This window comes from Electrophorus electricus, chromosome 23, assembly GCF_041902795.1.
Source record: "Electrophorus electricus isolate QZ-2024a chromosome 23, ASM4190279v1, whole genome shotgun sequence".
Classification (NCBI taxonomy): domain Eukaryota; kingdom Metazoa; phylum Chordata; class Actinopteri; order Gymnotiformes; family Gymnotidae; genus Electrophorus; species Electrophorus electricus.
This window is the reverse complement of record NC_137519.1, coordinates 16359704-16386311: the sequence shown is the minus strand read 5'-3', so window position 1 is coordinate 16386311 and position 26608 is coordinate 16359704.

The window sequence follows — 26608 nt, the reverse complement described above, 5'->3', positions numbered from 1 at the left end:
AATAAATAAATAAATAAAACTCTGTTTTGTCTCGTTTGTCTCATTTAAATGCTCTCACTAGAAGGCAGGTAGTCTTTTCCACACACTGGGTTATCAATTTGATAGCAATGGAAATCACGCAGGTGTGAGTGCATGGATATCTGCATTTGAAACTGTGCTGAAACTAGCCCAGCGGTTATCACATGACCTGCTAAAATGAACCTGGCTGTTATTACACGTGCTGCACTGCTGCAAAGCGCTGCTGTGTTATGTTCAGGTTGGATAGTACTGGTTTGGTTTCCATAAATATTTCTTCACTGTTATCCTATCAAACATTTTTACTGATATTGGCCAATTCCGATTTGGGGATATCGGATCGGTGCCGTCTCTAAATATGTGTGTTGTATGACGTGAAGCAAGACATTCAGGTCCCTGTGTTTTTCATCATGTTTTTTATTGAGTTTTTAATGAAAAGATCATTTTCCAATTTAAAGGTGTTTGGGGGAGAAGGTGGTGAGTTTAAATGAAGAGCTAACTTTCGAAAACTTGTGCATACTCGACCTGCCTGAGAAGCAGGAACTGTTAGAAGGACCTGTCTTGATAGATGTTATTGATAATGAATTGAGGGAGAACTTGTGAATGTCACACAGACTATTTATCAAACCTTGTGAAGCATAATTAGCATATTAGCATAGCATAATAAATTAGCATAATAATGCATGTGGATATTGTGATGCATTCTGGCTCTGTAGCCAGACACATGCACATGTAAGACAGACAAAATAAAGATTTGGTAAAACGGTTTCCATATCAAGATTAATGGCAATATCAAGCAGATATTTATGTGTGCTAATTGTGTTTTAGGGCCTTTAATCAAATATAGAAATCAGATGGGTGTTTAAATGGCTTTTTATACTTTGCTACTTTGCTATCTACAGATTAAATTTATGCAAACGTAGAACTCTATGTATATGACGCAACGTATGACTAAGCCACTGTCAGAGCTCATAGTGCAAATCCCAAAGCACAAATTCAAATTCAGAAATGTTCTAATTCTAAATTCTAAAACACTTTCTTCAAGTAAATATTACATTTATACTGTTCCACATTTAGAGAACATTTATATACTTTCTTAATACTAAAATAAGAATCTATTCTCTTACATAGGGACAACCTAAAATAAACTGTACTGAAGTGTTACAGAAGAAAATATTGTCAAATTCATATAATTATACGCCTTGCTATTAGGTAGTATCCAAGGTTACCCTTTTATTCTTTAAGGAAACGGTTATACTGACTCATTAATTCTCAAAGGCTCTTGAAATGCAAAGATCCTGGAATTACTATATATATAAATCTAAGAAATCTAGAATCTAAGATCTAGTGACATCTCAGGGTCCTCAGACCAAACTATGAGAGAAGAAAAAAATGTTAATGAAAAAAATAATTAAATATGCCCTTGCCATGCAATTTTTCACCCCTACACCCAGTATTCATATGCAAAACTACAACTCCCAGAATCCAGAGCACAGCTAAAGAGCAATCAACCAATCATCATCGGTTCTTGTAACAGGATCACTGATTTCATCCACGTGTCTACAATTACATCTGCCTATTTAAGCCTGTCTGTTCGTCCCAGTCTTTATGAGGCATTGCCGGTACTTCCTGTGCATAGCAAGTGGTTCTTCTCACTGTGCTTCCTGGGCTTACTAATGCGTTGGTGCTGGACTGGACTGTTGTACACAAGCATCTGGCTAGTTTGCTTACAAGTCTTATACTTTCTGCAGAAATCCTCAGCGTTTCCACACTTTGATCAGCCACATATTTCCACTTATTTTGTCTAAATGATTGAAAGCAGTTATGTTTTCAAATAAGTCAAGGGTTGTCCTATTGGTTGTTTTCCCTATATTCCAGTAAAATGTGTATAGATGGGCATATCCTGTTTAAATAAATCCAGTATGAACAAGGCAATGCATGAGTGTTTAGCTGCATCCTGGAGCTGGGCGTTACTTTCCATAGGGCAGAACAGGTCATATGTGAAGGAACACCCCTGATGATCAGTGGCCAACTGTTATGGGTGTTTTGGCCAATGCTGATATTTAGAGCAGGGTGACATATGGCCAGTATAAAATGCCAATATTACAACTGATAAAATACAATTTAATGAATAATAAGAAAAATAAATGAGACACAATCACTGCACTTAAATTCATTACAAGCCAAATGGCCAATATAAGTGATCAACAAATTAAAAAAATAAAATAAAATAAAATTGCACAGCCAGATTATTACCATCTAACAAGTGACTAGAGGGTTAGATTTAGGTTAGGGTTAGGTTAGGGTTAGTGTTAGAGTTAAGGTTACTAAGAAGACAATAATGTGACAGAGGAGAGACTTTATAGTATAGGTAAGATACATACAGTTAAGAAACATAAGGTACATACAGAAAGGGGGACACACACACATGCTGAAACTGTATGTTCACTAGAAGCCCATAATGTTCATTCCCTAAACCGTTGTGGCCAAGTTTATAACATTAACATTAGCTTTCAGAGTCCTCCTATTGTAAGATATCAAGTTAAATCTCCCATTAGCAAATGCAACCAACTAATGAACATTGGGAATTTATAACTATCAAATCAATTGCTTATGATAGCAGATTAGTGAGTTTAATAGAGATATGAGCAATCCCAGGCCGAGGTAATATCCAAAGGTAGCATAGAGCAAACAAATCCAAAAGGGAACAGGCAATGAGAGTAATCCAGAAACACAGGCAGTAATCCAATATACAAGGACAACATACAATAATAGACAACAGTTCAGTAACACAAGGCAGATAGACGAGACACCACAAAGACAGACAGAACCAACAGGGCATATATACAAGGACAAATGAGGACCAAGAAGATACAGGTGATTACAATAACAGGTGGGGATACTAACAAGGGCGCAGAACAGAAATAAACCAAAACAAGGAAGCACCAGGAAACAAAACCAGGATGTAAACAAAACAGGAAGCGTCGCTGTGGGAAGCTCAATACCAGGGAGGGGCGAACGTGACAACAAGATGACTGCTTCTCATTAACTCTGCTTCAGTTCAAATTTGACAATGAAGACAGCATGGCTAGGAAGTTCAAGAGCTTTTGTTGTTTATGTATTCAATGTGTTTTGTATGTGGTGCAGTTTGTGGCCTAAATTAATATTTTGTCTCCTTAGCATACCTATGTGTTATTAGCATAAGAATATCTCAATAAAGAGATTTAAATTGATTTAAAACTGCAGTCGGTAAGACTGATAATTCAAATGAGCACAACTACTAGGCCCCTCCCCCTCTGCTGTACTACAGCTCCGCCTCCAAAGGTCATCTTCACGGAGGTGGCTGCTGTGATCATTGTGAAATTTCAACATTGCTGTTCAACAAAGAAGTAGAAGTAAATCTTGTAGACATGAAAATTAATCTACAGCAGTATCTGTTTGGTAAAAGAACTAGCATGTGGTAATTTCAGTGCATAAATGTTTGACAACAAAAACTGTCATGAATAGTACTAAACAAGCAGTAAAGTGGTTAAGAGTACATTTATTTGTGACTACACAGGCACACGTACAAAACAGGACAAACACCAAACTGAAACCACATCCAGGTAAAACAACACTAATCAGTAACCTTAGCATCAGAAACAAGCTAATGTGAGCCCAACTGCAACAGCACAGTAAAATGAGAATGCCATTATGGACTGTTACTGTAACCATTTCCATCTTTGTGGGTTTTTGGGGTAAGTAACTAGATTGTTACCTGTCAAGCAGAAATGGGGTGAATTCGGCATCACTTTTGAACCTTTTCAAGTCCTGTAACTCTTTTAATCTCTGAAAAGTTGCTCAAATGCTTATCCTTGTTTTATGCTTTTACTCTGGCATATTAATATTAATATGGACCATCAAACAGGAAGTTAGTCACATGCAGTCTAATTAACCTTATTGTATTTAAATACAGTGCCATTCGTCGGTGTGTAGTATTGCCTCTTCTAGTATGCATACTATCTGGATTGCTGCTCTGGTATTTCCTACCTGGCCTGTTATTTGGATTATGTTTGTTTGGTTTTGCCCTTTTAGTATGTTGTCTGTTTATTGTTACTCTGTTTTTGACCCACGCATGTTTCTGACTATGATTTGGAAAACCTTGCCTTTTTTCCACTTTGCCATTGTCTTTCCAAGTAAATCAGTGGCCACCTCTGGTATATGTAGAGCAATTGTTGTAATCCGAGGAAGCCACACATACAGAACCAGGAAGTTCACGCTCTCCTCCAAGTATGTTCAGTGGTTTTGCTGGTAAAATAGGGTGTGAATTTGCAATGACTTTGGCTAAAAATGGAAAAAGGTGTTAAGAAAAAAACAGGAAATCCTCCCTTATTTTAGTTTTCCTTTCCCATACACTTGTGGGTACCAAGAAAGTAAATGGTGCAGTCCCTGCTTTCTCCCTCCAGCACACTTGAGCTTTTCGTGAGCCAACACAAGCCTGTTAATATAAATAACAAAATTAAATGCAAATGAGTGATTGTGTTGAGGAACTACCTCCAGAAAGAGAAATATTGTCAGTTTGATCATTTAATACTCATAAATCAAGAACACAAACAAATTCACTAAAACCTTATTTATTGTCAATTTACTTTTTACTGCTAATTACAAATCTTAAAACTGTTGGGAAATGCCTGGAGGTGTGGAAATGTCTTTTCAGCAGCACCTTTGGACGAAAAGGAAATAAGTGATAATTCTTTGGTTTACTCTGTTCCTTTCCCTTCACTTATGGGCTGACTATGTTTTGAATGGACTGAAACCTTTGAGATATATGATAACTTTGAGGAGGGACCTTATTTGTGTGTTATTAGATGTTCTGTTCATGGATGCTCTAAAGTACCTTTTGACTCTTCACCCATGCTTTTCCATATGATCTCCAAAATGTCAGGATGACAGAAACCTAGCGCCTTATCTTAATTTGCACTTCATCCTCTGAATGACTCTGATGTTAATGTGTTCTGGAGCCTGAAGAATTACAGGCTGCTATAACTGCAGGGTGGCAGTGTTACGGAGCCGTGATGTGCTGCACTGCCCATTGCACCCTGGCGACATTTATGACCCCATTCCTGCTCTGGCCTGCGGTGATGGACTCAGACCCACTAAAGAACGGCCTTGCTACACTGGCTTTGTTAATACAATAAGCAAATACAACGAGGAGGTAGGTGGAAGGAAACCAGCTAGCTGGATTTCATATGGAGACCTCAACAGCAATTCAGTCCCTGTTTGAGTGCCATATATTTCAGACTTGTCCACGCCTCCCCCCAATATTTCCACAGAGATTATCAGCAGGAATGACACCCTTTCCAGAGTGCTTGGTGACACTAGAAATGCTGTGTTTTCACAGGCATGACAGGGAGTGGGAGGAAAAGTGCTGGCAAGGAGGAGAGACCAAAGAGAAAATGGCAGGGGAAGCATTCAGGTCAGAGCCTCACTCCATTATCTAGTCTTTACACATCCCTACTGTGCTATGCCTGATATGATTCTACATCTGTTAATGTCATTAAGGAGAAAAGCCTCCTCTTTCCAAATGTGAAGGTTCTTTGAATTCTGTTTGTTTAAAGAAGAAAAAAAATCTGGTATGGGTGGCACCAAGCTTTTAGACTAAGGAAGTTAGGAACATATGTATATACTAACATGTATGTGACTGTATCTATTGAGATTTGTTAACATATACAGGTGTTTATCTGTGTGTAGGTTTGGTAGTATGAGTGAATGGATGTGACTTTGTGTTTCAGGGCACATAGTGGGTGTGCTGATTGTGTGAAGGCCAGCTGGGAATGTGGCCGCCCTTCTGTCTTTCATGCGATGTAGAAATGCCATTGTCTTTACCCATAATGCACAGCTGCAGGCGAGACCATGATTCACCCTTGGCTGCCACCATCCACTTCGTGACAGAGCAGAGCTGTGTGTGTGTGCGTGTGTGTGTGTGTGTGTGTGTGTGTGTGTGTGTGTGTGTGTGTGTGTGTGTGTGTGTGTGTGGGAGGATGGGTGGGATAGAAGTGCATTGCTTTGTATACATAGGACAGTATGTTATTTCCCAGAAGCAGCTCTGTGTGGGGATATGTGTGTAAGCATTTGTGTGCGTGTGCATGTATAAAGTGAAGTACTTCTGCATCAAACTGGAGTCCACTGTAATCTGACACTATTTGCAAACTTTTCATTTTATGATTCCTCTATTTTACACATACATGCTCAGGCACACAGAACAAAATTAGATTTTTGTAGGTATGTATGCCTTGTGTTTCATGTCAAGTTTTTGCTTTGTGTGTGTGTGTGTGTGTGTGTGTGTGTGTGTGTGTGTGTGTGTGTGTGTGTGTGTGTGTGTGTGTGTGAGTGAGTGAGTGAGTGTGTGTTTTTCATTTGTCTTTCTGTCTCTCCATTTTTATGATCTCTTGGTGCACTGTCAGAGATGTTGCTGTGTTTCCTGTCTGCTTTTTATATTATTTGTCACATAAATGTAGTCACTTTCACACACAGCCAGTAACACAGAGCTGGTTCATCCCACCCACCTTATTTTAAAGTTTTACATTTTACTGCAACATTTATGTAATAACATACACCAATACGTGTGTTTGTATATATTTTAAATATGAATATTAAAATATTAATTCTGTGGTTGCTTCCATCTCTATATCTCTGCTGGCCTGTGGCTACAGAACTGTATCTGCTGGTTTTCTTATCAGTCAGTCTGCTGTGTGCTTATAGTAACACTACTAGAGCTATATTGTGTAGTTGCTCCCCAGGGGGAAGGAGAATTCACATTCTCACTTGCTTCTCTGCAAAGTAAAATCCTCTTCAGGTTTTGAAAGCCCTAGATAGATCTGTTTTCTCCTTCAGGTGTGGATAATTGAATTGGATTTGTTGGATAGGCCGATACAGTAGCAGCATCCATGGTCATCGATCCGTTAGAAATGGGTTAGACCTGATCTAAGTGGATTTTGTGAAATAAAAAAGCCCCTCTCTCTTTTCTGAGGAATTGATGGCTATGTTCTCCAGGACTTAAAAGCCCAATCAAAAATTGACCAAACGGCCCGATAGTCGCCTTTGAATGATTGTAGCTTTGCAATTGTTCTGTTTTAGCTTTGAATGACTGTAGCTTTGCTATTGTTCTATGTAGCTTTGTTTCTGATGGAAAAGCTCTGCTGTTGCCTTCCAGTTCAGTGACTGAACCTTTAAAAGACCATCAGGCCCTGCATTAAAGGGCCAGGACAAGAGAGTTCAACAGAAATGTTTCACATGGCAGGTTTGATCTTTCAAAAGCCAGGGAAACTGTTTTTGATTATAATAAAATGATAATTATAATTGAAGATACCGAAAGGCAGCCCAAATTAATTTAATCATATGATCAGCAATAAAATGAACAAACAAATAAAATCCAAATAAAATATATATTTATACATCAGAGCAGTTTTGGTTGTATTTGTGTTTTGTAGTATGTCACTTGCCCCATGACCTTACATGTGTTCAGTGTTTTGCACCTGTTCCCTAATTATCCCTGTTGTATGTGGTCCCTCTCTAACCCTCCTGTTTGTTATAAAGTCTTCGTGTGTTTTTTTTTGTTAGATTTCTGCCCATTGCTCTTTGTTTTCTGGATTGGTGGCTTTTTTTTGGGGGGGGATGGACTGCCCTTTATTTTGTGTGTTTGGTTTTAAACCTCTGCTGTGTTTAGTAACTAGAGTTGCTGAACTTCCCAGAATAAATATGTGACGATTGGCCACCCTCTTAGTGTCTGTTTTATTATTTCTCTCTGTCATATCTTTGTTTTTCATTTACTTCATTGTTCCGCTTCTTGGTTTCGTTTTCTCCGCCCCTCGTCTGTTCCTGAAGTCCAGTCCGTGTTTTAGTTCTCCCTGTTATGTTCACCTGTGTATGATATTCTTTGATTGTCTTGGTTATTTTAGCCCTGTGTTTTGGCTTCTAGTTTGTTGTTTATTTTGGTAAGTTAGATGGTTCTGTTGTGTTTATGCTACGGCCGCCTTTATTGTTGTCGTCGCTCCTGCTCTGCTGTTGCCTATTCGTGTAGTACCTTGTTTCAGTGTTTTCCCTTAGCCTCTGTTTATTAAGCCCTTTCTGTTTGTGTTTCCCTCGTTTATTAAATCGCTTCCTGCACTTTGTACTTCTGCCTCTCACCTTGTCCTGTTGGAAGCGGAGCAAAATATGCTAAAATACAAAATATGTCCTACTTATTTGCACTTTATAGCAATAGAAAGTCTTGTAAACACAATCTGATTGATATGTTCCCATACTTAAGTTTACTGTTTTAGCATGCCTTAATCTTTAGAAACTGAAGTGGTCATTCATAAGTCTTTTATGTGAGTGTACATGCACCAGGGTAAGCCATATATCCTCTTCCATTAAAGCACCATTAGTGCTTCACAACCTGCTTACTCTCTTGCAATACAATACAAATGCAACACAATTCCTTTCAAGTTCAAGTTTGGTTTATTTGTCACATACATAGTCATACACAGTATAACTCGCAGTGAAATGGTTTTCACCCATTGCTCACGGTAGTTGTGAAAATCACTTTTTATGACTTGAGTTTGTCAGGCATGCTTTACCCACACTACAGGGATTCAGTACACTTATGCACTGTGTGATTTTAAATAACAAAACATGAAGAAATGGCTGCATACTGTTGGAAATTAGTTCTTAGCGGGGAAGGTCATCCAGCACTGCTCAGCTCTAACGGCTAGAAGAAATCTTAGACTACCCTTTCAAGACCAAAGATGAAAAACATAATACAGTAATGTAATATACATATTCATATTTATTTAATACAGTAATGTAATATTTATTTAATACAGTAATGCAATATACATATTTATATTTTTAATATAGTAATGTAATGTACATATTTATATTTATTTAATGCAGCAATTTAATATAAATATTTATATTTTCAATTACACAATAATAAGGCTTGCAGGGATTTATGAAAATTATTTTATTCATTAATTGCACAGAAACCACAAGGTACATGTTGTTCTCCCATTCTCACAGGGAGCAGGCTGGATTATGAAGTAGAGAGTATTCTGTAATTACCCAGAAACAACAGAGCAGGCTGGATTATGAAGTTTCCACTGTTTCTATTTTGTTTCTCTGTAAATACACAGAACAAGTTATGGGCTGTTCTCTTGTAATTACTGTATAATTACCCAGTAAAAGCACGTGATCACAGTAAGCACTGACAAACATAACAGGACCTGTGACCATCTGATGTTACAGTACAGCACCCAAGTCTTGTCACAAACAAGCCATGCAACATGAAGTTTTGAATAGACAGTAAGAACACAGAACAGGATTAAACAGAGCACTAAAATACTTAAATAGAATTATTTTATTTTATTCTTGCCAAAAATAAAACAAATAATTACCACAACAAAATTCTAAACCTTTAAAACATTAACCCTTTAGGTAACGCTTTACTGAAGGTCACTGTTTGGAAGGCTACAACACCTACATTAGTCCTTAAACTGGCAAGTAGAGTTTTTCATTGTAAATGGGTCACAACTACATAAAGGTGTGTCCTGTCGCCTGCTGATCTGGACGGCTGCAGCTTGATGCCTGACTGTGTTGGCCTCAGTTCCTGTTTTTATTTCTGTAGCAGTTTGGAGGTATTCCGTCACCCCAGTCAGGATCCTGTCTATAAGTCTTTGGATTTGTTTTTTAAACAATGACATGTAATTTTGAAAAAGAAGTCCATAACAAATTGGAGTTCCTTTACATTTCTATTTATTTATTTATTGCTTTTGGTTTGCATTTTGGGTTTGTTTATTTGTTGGTTTACTCTGCATTTTAGGAAGGGTGGATGGTGAGAATAGTTTGGTTATGGAAGAGTTAAAATCTTCTTTGTTGGTGTCTGAGCCCATTCTATGGACAGGTTGGTATTTTTGCGTTTGTGCCGAAGGCTGAGTGGTGATATGTGCGTGGAGTGCCATCTTTCCCTGTTAGGCATAACAGCACGCCATGTGGTTATGTCAATTGTTTTCTGTTCTAGTCTTTTGTTATTGAATGGTGACTGTGGTTGGAACAGTTGTAGAGGTGCTGGAGATTTGCCATATGTTGGCATTTTTCACTGCTTATGGGCTTTGGTGCATAATTACACACCACCAGTAGTTGTTCAAAGATCAAGTTTATTAAGTTCAGGAGGGAAAGAATTCCAGTCTACTGGTTGGCCCTGTGTGTTCTACTGGTTGGCCCTGCGTGTTCTACTGGTTGGCCCTGCGTGTGGCGGTTTTGCTTGTGTTTTTTTCTCATTGTATATTCTCCTTTGGGTTATGGCTTCAGAGGTAGACAATTTTTTGTGTTCCAGTCTATGCCCTCTGGAAGTGTTTTTTTTCTAAATGGTAGTTATCTAAGGCTGCAGTACTGGCTGAGGAGTATGCTACTCACGTGTGTAATGAACGTGGGCAGAGATGATGCCTCCCCTCACTTTGCTAAAATATTGACAACAGCTAATTATGTACCACAGCACTCACTGAGCATACACCAGGGAGTGAATCCAACCTCCACCAGGGAGGGTTGATCCAAACTGCAGATGTAATTATTGCTGGGCAAGGGAACATTGGAAGGTGGAGTGTCACATTCTTAAAGCAAAACCTATTTAAGAGTTTTTATAAAATCCACTGCTTTGGCTCCTCATATACCAAAGTCTTCTGTGCTATAGATTGTCTCTCCCAAAATCAATAGCATCTGGTTTCTGGGTCCCCTGATCTTGAGTCTTATGCCCTTTAATTCAGGGGGTTTGTATCACTTTCACATTATGGGTCATCTGAATTTTTGTTTTTGGAGCTGGTTCAGCTGAATCATTTACTGGTCATGAGGTTTAGATTTGGGTTTTGGTTTGACATCTTTTTTTACCACTAGATAAAGTTGTCCTTTTTCCAAGCTGTTCCAGGGAGAGATAATGTTAGTGATGTGTCCTCCCAGTGGATAGTGTTTCTGTGAATCTAGCTGTGGATTGTGCAACATGGAGCAATTATGAGGCAGACATATGTTGAGAAGATTTATTAAGGGCAAATTAAAAATCAGAGTCGTATTCACAGTTCACAGTTCCAACACAGAAAGATGTAGGAAACATGACAAAACAAACAGAAGGTAAAACACACAAAAAATAAGAAAATAACTAAACAGGTTAAACAGAAAACATGACCAGAACAATAAACACAGGCAACATAAACACGACAGGGCTTCGTACATCCAACTATGACCAGTGAACACAACAGAGGCATGGAATCACAATGACTAGCAAACTAAAAGGAAAAAACTAGGATATATATATACATAGACCAATGACAGCTAAACAAGACACAGGTGACACTCATGAAGGGTGGGGGAAACTAAACTAAGGAATGGGACCACAACAAGGAAGTAAACCAAAAAAAGACATGAGTAAAGGTAACCATGGAGACTGGTACACTAGGAGGGGCCCGTTGTGACAGATTGTGTGATGTGTCACCTCCCTTGGAGATGGTACCTGCCTCTTCTCTTGTGTTCCCTCCTGACTGTACGTAGCAGTATCTTTGAGGTGTTCCCTGCTTGTGTGTTGACTCGTGTTGCGAGCCATACTGCAGAATATGATTACGTTGACTTTAAAGTGCCATCAGGCACTTTGAGGTGAATAATTATATGGGAATATTTGCCCTTAGCTGTGTCTCGTGCAGATTTGATTAGGGAGCAAAAGGCTGACCCTTCTTTAAAGCCATTGTTTGATGAGGCAGTGAATGACTAAAGTTTAGCCCGGGGTTACTTTACTAGATGATGGGCTAGAGAAAAATGGATCCCTTATTGTCAGACCTATGGTTCAAGTAGTTTGCCTTTTGTGAATTGGTAACGAAAATGATCTTGATGCTGGGGATCATATGGGAGCACACAAACATTCCTGTTCTGCACTATTTTTATGGGCTGCTCCTGAAGAAGGACATTTCTGCTTAAGTTAAGACTTTTCATACTTGTTGGGTAACCGGAAACCAGCCAGATGCTGAAGCTCCTCTTGGCTTTTTCCACCTACAGATGAACCTTCTGAACACTTTAACCCTAACCCTAACCTTCTGAACACTTTAACCCTAACCATCTGAACACTTTAACCCTAACCCTAACCTTCTGAACACTTTAACCCTAACCCTAACCATCTGAACACTTTAACCCTAACCCTCACCTTCTGAACACTTCAACCCTAACCCTAACCTTCTGAACACTTTAACCCTAACCCTAACCTTCTGAACACTTTAACCCTAACCCTAACCTTTTGAACACTTTAACCCTACCCCTAACCTTCTGAACACTTTAACCCTAACCCTAACCTTCTGAACACTTTAACCCTAACCCTAACCATCTGAACACTTTAACCCTAACCCTAACCTTCTGAACACTTAATCATTGACTGTGCCAGCTCGCTCCCTTGTTCTAAATCAGGAACACTGTATTTACTGACAGTAGTTTGTCAGGTTACCTGCTATCGTGCCTCATATCCTCTTAAGTCCATAAATCCATTGTTAAAGCCTTAGTGCAATTTTTTTGGTCTTCCAAAAAATATTCAGTCAGATCAACAGTAGAATTTTACTTCTCACCTGTTTGCAAAAGTCTTGCATCAGTTACATATTACACATAATAAACCCACAGCTTACCAATCTCAAAGTCAGGGAGCATTGAAAAGCTTTCACTAAATGAATTTGTTGTTGAAGGCTTGCTGTGTGGAGCAGGGTAGAGTGGAGTAGAGACTGGGAGGTGTGGAGTGGGGTAGAGACAGGTGACCTGCACAGGGTTCAGTGCGAATTAGCTTGTTTTTGGTCATGAGGTGCATGGTCCTTTCATAGATATATAGGAAAACTAGGCATTAAGTGATGGTGCAGAAAACATCTATGTAGCTGGGGATTTGGCAAAGGCAAATTTACAGTCTTGCCAGAAAAAACTAAAACAATTGTTTTTTAGCATAGTTGTTTTTTGTTTTTTTGTTTTTTATTTCAATTTTATTTTATTATTATTATTTTATTTTTTTTTTTTTTTTTACCGGTAGTATCTTCCAAGCTATATTTAGTGGCCTTATGATATTTTGTGAGTCTAGTGAGAATTATTTGGTTGCTAGTCCTGCACACAGTGTTTCATGTTAATTTGTTAAAACCCTGTTATAGGAGAGAGAATGTTGAGCATGTTGAACAGCCAGTCTGAAGAGAAAGTAACAGACCTCAGTATATGTTATATGTTATATGTTATGAGCCAAAGCATAAAGAGACTGAAACAGGAACCTGAGGCTAAGAAGGTATAATGGAATAGCAAAGTAGTAAAGCAGGTATCTAAACTCAGTGAGAAATGAAATAGTGATAGTGGTTGGTGGGAGGAGGCAGGGAAACAGGCAAGTGTGATTGGAGCCTCTGTGCATGAAGAACACCTGGCCACAGTGCTAATTAAATCAGATTAAATCAATGTATGTCAGATTTGTGTAATATATTGCTGAATAATAAGTGAAAGTGAGAAATTTTGCATTGCTTTTGCTAAATGTTTAAATGAAAACAGTTCTTGGTTGCAGACTTGCTTTTTGGCTGCAGCATTAGCATGCCACAATCCTCCTGTGGATGGCCCACATTATGGAAGCTGTAAATGGTTTCCCAGTGCACATGCTCCTGACCGTCAGGATCTAAAACATTCAACCACCTGATGATGTAACATTGTGAGTCAGGACTCATGTGGTTTGATGAAAGACATATGACATGGTGGCAGGGCATTAAGCAGAAGGTGAAGCCACTGTAAGACTGTAAAGTAGGCCAGTGTGTGCTGGGAGCAGAGCAGGCCGAGTGTGGTACTGTAACCTCTGTTATTACCCACAATCAATCTCTCTAATGCTCACTGCCAGGCTGAAAGGCTGGGTGCACTATTTTTAAAAAGTGTTTTATATTACTCACTGGGACAAACTGAACCCTGCCTTCTTTGTCGTCAGGACACAGGTTTGAACAAAAGGATTACAGAACAGGCCACGTCTGTAAGCCAATATCACTCAGGCGTTATCATTCAGACAGCGTGGAAGGGCGAAAAGCTGAAGCCAATGAGATTTGAAAAGTACTTTTGTGGTCCTTCATTAGCTGTGAAAGCAACACACACACACACACACAAACACACGCGCACACACACACACAAAAACAAAAACAATGTGGAACAACACATACAGTCACAAATGTTTTTATGAGGTACCATTAACTTTAAGGAGCTTTCCTAATATATATACTACTTACATTCCATGTATATGTATTGCACATGCTTTGTTTGAGGTTGTTTTTTTTCATAACCTTTATATATGCATACTGATAAGCCAGATACAACCTTACAATGTATATATATATATATATATAATATTATATTATATTGATAAGACAGATCCATCTAACAGTGTGAACTTTCACTTTCAGTAAAGGTGGACTTGCAGTTTGGTCTTGGGACTCTTTCACACCTCGACTCACACATACACTAGATTCTCTAATCCTAAACATGCACTAGATTATTTAGTTCCAAATATACACTTGATTCTATAGTCCCACTCAAACATACCATTGATTCTCTAATCTAATTTTCATTGCCTGGACTTCAACCCTTGTAGCAAGGCCAGAGACCCCAATCTGAGAAGTAATTACAATTGACATGGTGAGGTTATCAATCAGTGCAGAAGGAGGCAATTAGAAGCACAAAGTGCAGTTTTAAAAACACACCTTGTCCTCCACGCACAGGTGTCATTTTAAACCTTTGTACAGATGTGTAAAAGCTGTGAACTGCAGTTAAACAGCCATGGAATTATACCTCTGCCTTAGATATTCTGTGGTGGACCAGTCACCAATAGATGTTCACATATTGTTTGTAATCTGTCTACTTTCATTACAACAGTCTTGTGTGTATTCCCACATAAACACCTTGGGAAGTCATGCCCGATCACCTTTGGTAAAATTTTAGCATTGAACTTTGTGACATGTGGGAGGTGGAGAGCAAACACACTTGCGGAGTGCCGGCGCCTTGGACAAGAGACACAACTGAAGCCATAATAGAAGGGACTGATGGGATAGAATTACTAAATAATATGTTTAATAACAGACACAGACTAACAATAAAGAATAGAACAAAGAACAGAAAGGTTAACATAAGAGTAACAGGCTAACAGGGTGAGGGCGAGAACTAGGTGACAAGGGAATTAAACATAAAGGAAAGACTAACACAGAACAACGAAGAGGTATAAAATTAGAACATGTAGGGAGAACACAGAACTGGACTACATACGGTAGACAAATAACAACCAAGACAAAAAACATAAGTAATAGTAACTCAAAGAAAACCAGATAACACTTACATATATTTTAAGAGGAAAATTAACAGAAGCAAAGTGATGGGAGAATACTGGATGAGGAAAGAGAGCAGAATCAAACAAGCAAATATTAACGGGAAGAGCAGCATAGACAAAAACACAGAGAGACAGTACAACAGACAAGTGAACAGATGAACGAACAGCAGAGAACTAGCGAACATAAACAAGGAAAGCAACATAGACAGCAAGGGTAACTTAACAGGGAACACAGGGCGAAAGTACCTAGGAACTAGGAACGAGATCAAGCAGGATATACCTAAACAATGACTGACAAACAACAGATGGAGGAACAAGGTTCACATAGGACCACAATTAGGGACAAACTAGGAACAGCTGGAGGTAAAGGGGAGGAGACAGAGAGCCATGGAGGAAGACGAAAAACTGGAAAACATGGAAGTGACTAGGTTGCCAGGGAAACTGGGATCACTCCAATCTGCGAGCGTGACAAACTTTCACATATTAAAGTGTTTGCATATACTGCAGGGGTCATGACCTGTTTAATTACATACAGGCTTTAGAGTTCCTGTCTTGCTGGATGGTAGCCTGCACCACCATGACTACTATCTTCAGAACAACAGAAGTACTAACCAGGTTTAAGGGTGAAAGCTACTTATGAATTTTTTTTTTTTCCACTCAACTTTCTTTATGGTTATAGTCATGTCAGAGTACATGTGAGGTCAAAGGATATGTGAGGATTAATCTGGGTGCATTTTTCTAACTCACTCCATAAATGGGCTGTACCATTATTTTGTTTGTGCTTAGTGTTTCAGTAACTTGTTAATTTTCCCCCTCACTAGAATATCCTGAAATCAACAGCCTAGTGCTGGCACAGGCTGGTCTGTCCTTCAAAAGCCTGCTAACCTTCCCAGGAATCTGAGGGAGGAGGCCAGCCTCTTGAGTTCTGAGTCCACCTCTCCAGAGAAACCAGACTTAAATACCTGGACAGTGATGGTTTACCTGGTCTTGCCTTAATCTCAACACAGTCAGAGTGAACTTATACAGAAGGCTTGTGAATAGCAGGAGGAAACAATCTGAGGAACTGTGTGTAACGCTGAAAGCAAAGTCAGACGCTTGCGGATAAAAGGCAGGAGTTTTATTGTAATCCGTATCCGTGGTGGTTAAACTAGCCAGGGTCAGAACCAGAGCGATACAGTCAAGGGTAATCACAATCATAGAGGTAAAAAATCGGAGTCCAAAAATCCATAGAGCAAAAACACAGGCAAACAAATCCAACAAAGGGTAGGCAAAAATCGGAGTTGAGAGAAACAGAAAAACCAGGTCAAAAACACAGGAGATCAGAAACATGAATAGAACGCTCGGTATGCACAGGTAAATTGAAGGCAATACTTTGCAACAACAAACAGTCTTAGGATGGCTTATATACAGGAAAAACAGATGAACTCATTAAGCAGGTGATTAGGATCTGGTGAACTGTCGATGACGGGAGGAGTTAGTCTCCTGGAGACTAACTACATGAAGGGTAGTATAGTTTGTTTGGGTGTCGGGCGGCATGACACTGTATTTGTTTCCATAGTGTTACTTGGAACACTGTGATCTATAGATTAGAGAGCATTGTGTAACGGTGACAAAGCCATGGAAAGCATAATTCACTGTTCAAAGATGCAGTTTGCAATGGTATTCATATATGACACACACACATACACACAATCAAGCTATACAAAGACAATCACATGCATCGAAATCAGTACCACTGAACTGAGATCAAAATAAATGATACCGATACTTAATTGTTTGCTATATATATATAGTTTCCCTCGTTCTGAAGGTGTCAACCTATTCTGGTCACATACTCAGAAAGTCTCCTAGTTGTTTGTGTTAATAGAATTTTCTCCATCTAAGAGTTTGAAATTACATCTCCACAGTTCACCGATTTCTCTCACAGCAGATATACATAATGTGCCAAAAACCATAATGTTAACTTAAACATCTCATATTGTGGAAAACATCTCATTTTGTGCTCTTTTCATTCCAAACACTGAATGTTTTATAACCTACTGTCCACACCTAAACCCATAAAGCCAATATCTAAAAAACAGATTTTTCAGATTGTTGGCATTTTTCATGTCACATTGTATTCACACAACCTGCACACTTACATGGACCAGCCTGCTGGCATGTTACCTATCCCCTCAGTGAACTTTAGCAGCACTGGAACATGCAGTCACTGTGGGCTCTTTATTACTTTGTAGTTTATTGATGTGAATTCTGTGTTCAGTAAGTGAGGTAGATTTAGCAGAGCTCACATAGTTATTTCAGAGTTCAGTATCACTGTGTCATGGTACCCCCCCCCCCCCCCCCAAACGTCTCCATGAGTGTGTACATGTGTGTTTTCATCAATGTGGCCACGCTCTTCCTATGTCACACACCTGCTCCTTATTGCGTCATTATCATATATATAAAGGTCTGTTGTTTACGTGTTTGTGTTGTTGGTCTTTGACTCTGTTAGTGTGCGTGTCTGGGTGTTAAATAAATGTGTGCTGGTGTTCCATGCTACTTGTCCCTGCATCCTCCTTAAAGCCTCCACATTACAGAAAAACAGACCGACAAAGGGCAACAAGAAAAGGAAGGGGAAGAAGGGAGGTAAACAGCATTCCTCAACCTGCGCAGCAAGACCCTCCATCATCCTGGCCTCACTCCATACTTCCACCATTGGGGAGGAGGTCACTGGAAGATTTTTGGGGGGCCCCAAGTATGGTCCAGTTCCGGACTCCGCGGAGTCCTACAGACCCCTGCCGGACTCTGAGGATCAGTACGCAGACTCCATTGGGTCTTACAACCACTTCATGGACTTCCGCGAGGGGTACGCAGATAATGGAGAATACGGGGAGTGCAGCGACGTTAGTCTGCGGTCAGATGGGGGGTTCGACTATGGGGAGGACCGGTCTATGGAGGTGGAGGAGGTCCTCTATGGGGATTCCTCCAATGGCAATGACGTAGCATCTGTGGACTCCGAGAGTGACAAGGCCCCGGCACGTCAGATACTGTCCAAGGCTCCGCCTAGGAAGTGCTGCTCAGGTGCAAGCAAACCTTCTTAAGTCGCACAAAGAGGGGCAACCGCACTCGAGGACATTCAACCCACTAGGGCGTACAGCCCCAGAACTCTTGCGCCGGTACCTAATCCCTGTAGAGGCAAGGGGGAGGCATCACCAGTGCCCGCCACAGAGACAGGCAAAGCAACTGGTGCGCCTCCTGTAGCGGGTGCACGGAGGTCACCGCCCCCCAAATTATTGAGAGGCGATCCCCCACAGGCGGGTGGGACTCCAGCCCAGCCGACACCTGGGGGACAGGCCGGGGCTCCTGCCAGCCCCCCCGGACTTTTCACGAGTTCTTTATGTAATTTTGTACCCGTCCCTTCCACTGTGTCTGTCCCCATCATGTTTGTCTGTGCCTGTCAGCGTGTCCGTCCCTGTGTCTGTCGTTGTCTTGATCCCCGTCCTTCACCCCGCTGTTCTGCTCGCGCTGGCCTGCGTTCAGTCCCCTGGCCTTGCCTTTTGGCGTTGGTTTTGGCCCTTGAGGGGGGGGCTCTGTCACAGTACGGCCCCTCCCCCCCAAACATCTCCGTGCTTGTGTATGTTCATTAGTGTGGCCACACCCTCCTTGTGTCACACACCTGCTCCTTATTGTGTCGTTATCATATGTATAAAGGTCTGTCGTGTGCATGTTTGTGTTGTTGGTCTTTGACTCTGTTAGTGTGCATGTCTGGGTGTTAAATAAACGTGTGCTGGCATTCCACGCTACTTGTCCCCGCATCCTCCTTAAAGCCTCCATGTTACACAGTGCCAGTTTTTCTTCAAAATCAGAGTTAATCATCTTAAGTAATGCTTCAAAATCTGTATAAATAAATAAATAAATCTGTTACAATCATGCACTGATGTAAATCATTGGACATGAGTGTCTGATAAATGCTAGGTTACTCTTAGTTACGTTCTCCAATGAAATTCTAATTATCAAAATATTTGGTGCCATCTCTTAACTGCTCCAAATTCTCTTCATGATGCATAAACAGCATAACAACAAAGCATAAAACCCTAAGAACAACAACAACAACAACAAAAACCATCAAATATGCAAGTAGGCTTCTGATGTTGACCTAAAAGAACTGCCCAAAGAACCCTCTCACCCATGACCGATCTCTCACTGTGAGCCTGAGCACAATGGGACTGTGTGCAGTGGATTCCTACCTTTCAAAAGATTAAAATATTAGCAGAAAATATGAAAACGTTAGCAAAAAGTGGCAAAAATTCTAATTCTCAAATTATTTCAAACTTAACATGCTTGTTCAGGGTATTTCACTACAGACTGTCTTATTGTCCACATCCAGGCCACAGACTAAATTCTCACTGTATTAACCACATCCAGGCCACACACTAAACTCTCACTGCATTAAACACACCAGATATGCAATAAACTCTCACTGTATTAAACACACAGGACACACACTAAACCCTCACTGTACTAACCACACACAGGAAACACACTAAATCCTCACTGTACTAACCACACACAGGAAACACACTAAACTCTCAGTTTATTAACCACACACAGGACGCGCACTAAACTCTCACTGTATTAACCACAAACAGGACACAGACTAAACTCTCACTGTATTAACCTCACACAGGACACACACTAAACTCTAACTGTATTAACCATACACAGGGCATGCACTAAAGTCTCACTGAAGAATAAAGCAGTTCGAAACATTATCCAACAGCCTGTATATACATCAGTAAAATGTTTAATCTAAAAAATTTTATATGTCATTTTTTAAAAGGACTAAGGACTGACATTTTGCCAACAAACATTTACCTGATGCCATTTTAAAAAACATATTCCAAAAATGACATAAATATTTTTAAAAAGTGTCCAATAATGAACTTTTAATGTAATCGCTAAAAAGATCACTCAAGATGTGGGGACCAGTCAAATATCCCTGGAGACACCACTGCTCACCCCACTCAATGTTTACATTTTTTTACTATAGGACTGCAAAGTGCTATTTTGGCAGTTGATTGCTACTATTGTCATTAATGCAATTCATTGTGGAGGGTATGAGGAGGGCAGAGATTTAGCAGGGGGAATCTTTCTGTCTCAGGCAGGGAAGCTGAGCAGCTAATGGCTCACCATTCAGCTGTGTAATGACTCTGCTTTTCGCTGATTTGATCTGTTTAAAGATGGACCCCATATTTCTCCTACAGTCATTGAGCTGACAGACACTGCTGGCCTTGGCAGGGGTAGTGTGATTATGGGGTGGGCTTCAGGCAGACAAAATGAATGATGTTTAAAAATGGAAATGTTCTGACAACAATCCAGAACCATGCTATACTCAGTCCCTGCCACGGCTCTGTGTTTCTGTCATGCATATTAATATAAAGGCCATGATTCTTTAGGCTTTTCATTGAACTCTGTAATATTTCTTCACAGATGAATGGGTGGAAGTGAAGCTTGTAAGGAAGTCCATGAAAATCCTGAAAATGGAAGAACTTAATATTTAAAGGATGGTTAATGTTGAAGGGATGGTTCACTTAAGCCCAGCCACTTTAAGGCATACTGCTGGAAAGTAAACAGAACAGTCAGGTTAACCCTAACCCCTAACTCTAGTAAACAGAACAGTCAGGTTAACCCTAACCCTAACCCCTAACCCTAGTAAACAGAACAGTCGGGTTAAGCCAATTTCTGTAAATATAATCAAAATATATTTTACGAATCCAATACAAAATACATATTCATCAATGTGTAAATGATGGTAGCAAAACATCACCAGGTTGACAGCTAGCTAGGCACTGCAGCCCTTTTGGTCAGCAAACATTATGAATAACATTTGCTAAAAATTCTAAATAAACCCCTTTGGCTATGTAGCACTGCTAACCTTGTGGGTGTTTTTAGCTTTACCTGATGTCTGACACTCAGCTATGTGTTGCCAGCTAGCTAACCTCAAGTTTAATCAATTTCCAATACATTTTCCTAAACCTAATAGCCTAGCTTGGCAAAGGTGAGTACTAAAAATAGCCATGTTCGTTATTTAAGTTCATTATGATAATGTTAGGAGCTTTTTAAAATGTGAAGTGAAACATGAGTTAGTTGGACACAATGATAAAAATGACTCCTCCAGTTGGAGTTGGACACTGTGTGGACTCATCCAGCTGGAGTGGGCCAGTGTGTGGAACTCCTCCAGCTGGAGTGGGACAGTTTGTGGGACTTCCCCAGCTGGAGTGGGACAGTGTGTGGAACTCCTCCAGCTGGAGTGGGACAGTTTGTGGGACTCCTCCAGGTAGAGGGGAGCAGTGTGTGGGGTTCCTCTTGCGGGAGGGGGACAGTGTGTGGGACTTCTCCAGTTGGAGTGGGACAGTGTGTTGGACTCCTGCCGGTGGAGTGGAACAGTGTGTGATACTCCTGCAGTTGGAGTGGGACAGTATCAGCGACTCCTCCAGTTGGAGCATGACAGCATGGGGGACTCCCCCAGCTGGAGTCATACAGTGTGAGGGACTCCTCCAGCTGGAGGGGGACAGTGTGTGGGACTCCTGCAGGTGGAGTGGGAGAGTATGAGGGCTCATTCATTTGGAGCAGGACAGTTTGTGGGATAGTGTAGTTGGTGTGGGATAGTGTATGGGACTCCTCCAGTTGGATTGCTACAGTGTGTGAGACGTATCCAGCTGGAGTCCGACGGTGTGTGGGACTCCTCCAGTTGGAGTGGGACCGTGTGTGCGACTCCTGCAGGTGGAATGGGACAGTGTGTGGACTCCTCCAGCTGAAGTCGGACAGTGTGTGGGACTCCTGCAGTTGGAATCAGACAGTGTGTGGGACTCCTCCAGCTGGAGTGGGACAGTGTGTGGGACTACTCCAGCTGGAGTGGGACAGTGTGTGGGACTCCTCCAGCTGAAGTGGACCCATGAGAAGGACTCCTCCATTTGGAGTGGGACATTGCATGGGACTCCTCCAGTTAGAGTGGGACAGTGTGTGGGACTCCTGCCGGTGGAATGGGACAGTGTGTGATACTCCTGCAATTGGAGTGGGACAGTATGAGCGACTCCCCCAGCTGGAGTCATTCAGTGTGTGGGACTCCTCCAGTTGGTGTGGGACAGTGTTTGGGACTCCTGCATGTGGAGTGGGACAGTATGAGTGACTCCTCCAGTTGCAGCAGGACAGTGTGTGGGACTCCTCCAACTGGAGTGGGACAGTGTGTGGGACTCCTCCAGCTGAAGTGGGCCCATGAGAAGGACTCCTCCATTTGGAGTGGGACAGTGTGTGGGACTCCTGCCGGTGGAGTGGGACAGTGTGTGATACTCCTGCAGTTGGAGTGAGACAGTATGAGCGACTCCTCCAGTTGGAGCATGACTGTGTGGGGGACACCCCCAGCTGGAGTCATACAGTGTGTGGGACTCCTCCAGTTGGTGTGGGACAGTGTATGAGACTCCTCCAGTTGGATTACTAGAGTGTGTGGGACTTATCCAGCTGGAGTCAGATGGTGTGTGGGACTCCTCCAGTTGGAGTTGGACAGTGTATAGTACTCCTGCAGCTGGAGTGGGACAGTGTGTGGACTCCCCCAGCTGGAGTGGTCCAGTGTGTGTGACTCCCCCAGTTGGAGACAGACAGTGTGTAGGACTCCTCCAGTTGGAGTGGGCTAGTGTATGGGAATCTCCCAAATGGAATCAGACAGTGTGTGACACTCCTGCAGCTAGAGTGTGACAGTTTGTGCACTCCTCCAACTGGAGTGGGCCAGTGTATGGGAATCTCCCAGCTGGTATCAGACAGTATGTGAGACTCCTGCAGTTGGAGTGGAACAATGTGTGGGACTCCTCCAGCTGGAGGGGGACTGTGTTTGGGACTCCTCCAGCTGTAGTGTGACATTGGGTGGGACTTCTCTAGCTGGAGTCAGACAGTGTGTGGGACTCCTGCAGATGGAGAGGGACAGTGTGTGGGACTCCTCCAACTGGAGTCAGAAACTGTGTGGGATTCCACCTGCTGTAGGGGGACAGTGTGTGGGAATCCTCCAGCTGGAGTCAGACATTGTGTGGGACTCCTCCTGCTGGAGTGTGACAGTGTGTGGGACTCCTCCAGTTGGAGTCAGACAGTGTGTGGGACTCCTCCAGCTGGAGTCAGACAGTATGCTGGGCTCCTCCAGCTGGTGAGGGACAGTATGTGCTACTCCTCTGTTGGAGTCAGAAAGTTTGTGAGCCTCTTCCAGCATTCGGGCAGTTTGGGCTAAAAGGGCAGGGGGGATTTTTTGAGATATTTTGTCAACTTGATAGTTCACCTTTCATAGTATTGTAGATAATATTTCAGACCATACAGTAAAATTGTCCAAATATATTTCAGATGGAATTATGTGAAATTATTGAATTATTTTAATTCGGGTTATAATGTAATACCTAGTGAAGTACTTTTAATTCACCACCCTCCTCTCACCCTCCTTCTCAGTTCCATCATATCCAGCCTGCACATATGGATTTACAAATGACTCAGTCTTATCACAGCACAATGGCCATGCTATTATTGTTATTATAAGTGGAGGAAAGTGTTGATAGGCTGATGCTAGTGCCCCATCTTTATTCTAAACCCCACCCTCTCAAGGGTCTCCATATAAAACTACTAATGGTGTGTAGAAAGCATGCTTTTAATGCATTTTTTCTCTCTCTCTCTCTGTCTTTCTCTCTGAATACAATTCTCCTCACTCAAATTTGGTTCAATACTACATTATCCTGGCTGTTAATGGCACTTCAGGGACAGCTCCTTTGGCGAACACATATTTTTGTAGACCTGCTATATTTTTGTAGACCTGCTATATTTCACCCAATCTTTGTGTCTTGTCTCACCGTGTATTTTTCGTGAATGCAAACAAAACTGTGAGTCCCTGGAGTCCTGAGGCCTTGTAACCCCAATAGAGGACATGCATCCCACAAAGGTCAGTGTCAGGACCAGCTGGGCTAAGCTCACTGAAGCAGTCCCATCTCATTATAACTCTTCTCACGTTGTAAACCTGCTTTGATATCTTTTTCCCACATCTGTTTTCTCTTGTCTGTGATCTGTCTGATATGATTAGCTCATGATCCCTGACACACAGGAATGACTGGAGGGACAGAGACTCACTGCTTTGTGAAGTGCCCCATCATCACCGCTAACACCTTTCTCAAGACTGTGTCCAGATGTCTGTTTCTCCTGGGCCGTGTCACACACAGTGAAGGGCTTTCTCATAATCTGACTCTTTGCTTGGTGGACGTCCCAGGTTTATGCACCAGTACAGTGTTGATACCAGCTGCATCAGTTCATGTTGCTACAACAGTGTCCTGTGCTAATTAAGACTAGTTCTACTAACCTCTAGAAAATGTTGTCCAGAGGAACTCCTTTATTCCTGATGTAAAGATTAATGTATAGACCTAATTTTCTGAGGCTGGAAACATTGGTTACCTGCATAGTTAAATAACCAAAAATATTTACCCTCTGAAAATATTCATCCTCTGTGTTTAATCCTCTCTGTTTAATCCTCTGTGTTTAACCCTTTTTGTTTACCCCTCTGTATTTAACCATCTGAAAAGCTTCTCACTGTGCCATGAAGAGACAAAGGCTATTCATCACTGCTTGTATTCAAAGCCTGCATTTGTCCTTACATTCTGAATAACAACACCTCAGTTAATCTCATAACAACACCTGAGCTCCTCTCAAAACAACACCTCAGATCGTCTCATAACAACACCTCAGCTCCTGTCAAAACACCTCAGCTGCTCCCATATCACCTCAGCTCCTCTCATAACAATACCTCAGTTCCTCTCATACTACCTCAGCTTCTCCCATAACACCCCAGCTCCTCTCATAACAATACCTCAGCTCCTCTCATAACAATACCTCAGCTCCTCTCATAACAATACCTCAGCTCCTCTCATACCACCTCAGCTCCTCTCATACCACCTCAGCTCCTCTCACAACACCTCAGCTCCTCCCATAAAAACACCTGTTTCTCTCATAAGCCTGAAGTGCCCATCCATTTTCCTTCACTTCCCTTAGCATCTACCTAGTGTCTCTTCTTTCTATTACCCATACACACACACACACACACACACACACACACACACACACACACACACACACACACACACAAACACAAACACACACATGCACACTCTGCTCATGTGTCATGCCACACCATAATGCAACTCACAATCCAACCAATCCTCCACACACACTTTACCTACTGGCCAAACCCAGAACAAACCTGCCAGCCAAACCTCCACCGAGAACAGACCTGCCAGCTAAACCACCACCTGCCAAAAGATACAGTACAGCACTGTACTGGACACTACACTATCTGTGTATACAGTACAGCATTGTACTGGAAACTACACTATCTGTGTATGTGTCATTATATGTGTCATTTATAATAACTTCTAAATTATCTTTGGTGGATTTTTATGTAGCTTAGATACCTTGAAGCAAATAGACCATTTAGACATTAGAAAGCTAATCCTAACCCTCACCCTAGAGCCCATTTTCAAGACATTAGAAATGCTCAAAGTATGCACTCATCTTTGGTACTCTGAGATTTTAAATGTGCCATTTTGTCTAATATAGAGGTTAAGGGCTCCATTCAGGATAATAGTCTACAATTATCACATGACCTGCCTGCAATTCCTCAATTTGTGTCCTGCAAGAGAGGCTTTGATATGTAGAAAAAAAGTGTCTTCACTGTAGAACAAAGTGTGGCTCCAGGGTGAAAGAACAGATTGCACTGCTTCATTATTTAGTCTCAGCAATAGATGTGTGATTGCATAACAGTGAGCTAACGTGTGAATGGGCCAAGAAGCAAAGTATGTAGACACTGTAAATGTGAGCATGAAGAGAAAGCACTTCAGTCACTGTGTCCAAGATGAATAGAGTGTTGCCTGCATCACTGGCTAAATGCCAACAGCTACAGGTACAAATTGAGAAAGGAATCTGTTTCTCTGTCTCTCTCTCTCTCTCTCTCTCTCTGTTTTATCTCTCTTTCTCTCTAATGTGCTTTTTATACTGAGTGGTTGAATTTGCAACACAGTTAATTTTGGAGCATGCACTGATATAATGATGACTTCAGGAAATTATGCTGTGATTGGCTAATGCTGATGGGCTGTAGAGATGTGTATATCTTGTGTTCTGTATGATTGAGTGGAGAAAGTTTTAGTTGAGTACAGAAATCCTCAGGCATCTAAAGGACTCTGACTGAAG